At 33.5% G+C, this 373-nt stretch overlaps 1 protein-coding gene across 1 annotated transcript in view; it reads left to right on the plus strand.

The window, feature by feature from the left end:
* LOC119592672 overlaps nt 1-373 on the plus strand; it is a 12,375-nt gene that overhangs the window by 5,101 nt on the left and 6,901 nt on the right. The gene's annotated exons all lie outside the window — the stretch shown is intronic.

A 373-nucleotide genomic window follows, 5' to 3' on the forward strand; every position in this document is an offset into this window, starting at 1 on the left:
TTCATCATAAGGTAAGAAACTACTTTGAATTTAACACAACTTTGGATGAATAAGAGCACCTGCATCAGTAACAGGAACTAATTTAGATCATTAGTTCTTACTACTTGTTTGGGACATTTAGACTATAGAGTAATGTTAGAGGAATTTAAGTGCAGAGAGACCCTCTTTCCTGTGGAAGTGCATGAAAAAACTAGGCTGCAAATGATTATGAATACATGTGAACGTAATAAGAATTTTGTCTAACCCGTTAGTACTTTTCTGGGATTCTCAAAATGATGGATGTTGAAAAGTTATGTGTCAGCTGATAGAGAAAGATTATTTAGTAAGGTAACCCCCATAGGTAAATAAACATAAAAAAGTTAGTTGGGTTACA

The sequence above is a fragment of the Penaeus monodon genome, chromosome 30, assembly GCF_015228065.2.
Source record: "Penaeus monodon isolate SGIC_2016 chromosome 30, NSTDA_Pmon_1, whole genome shotgun sequence".
NCBI lineage: Eukaryota > Metazoa > Arthropoda > Malacostraca > Decapoda > Penaeidae > Penaeus > Penaeus monodon.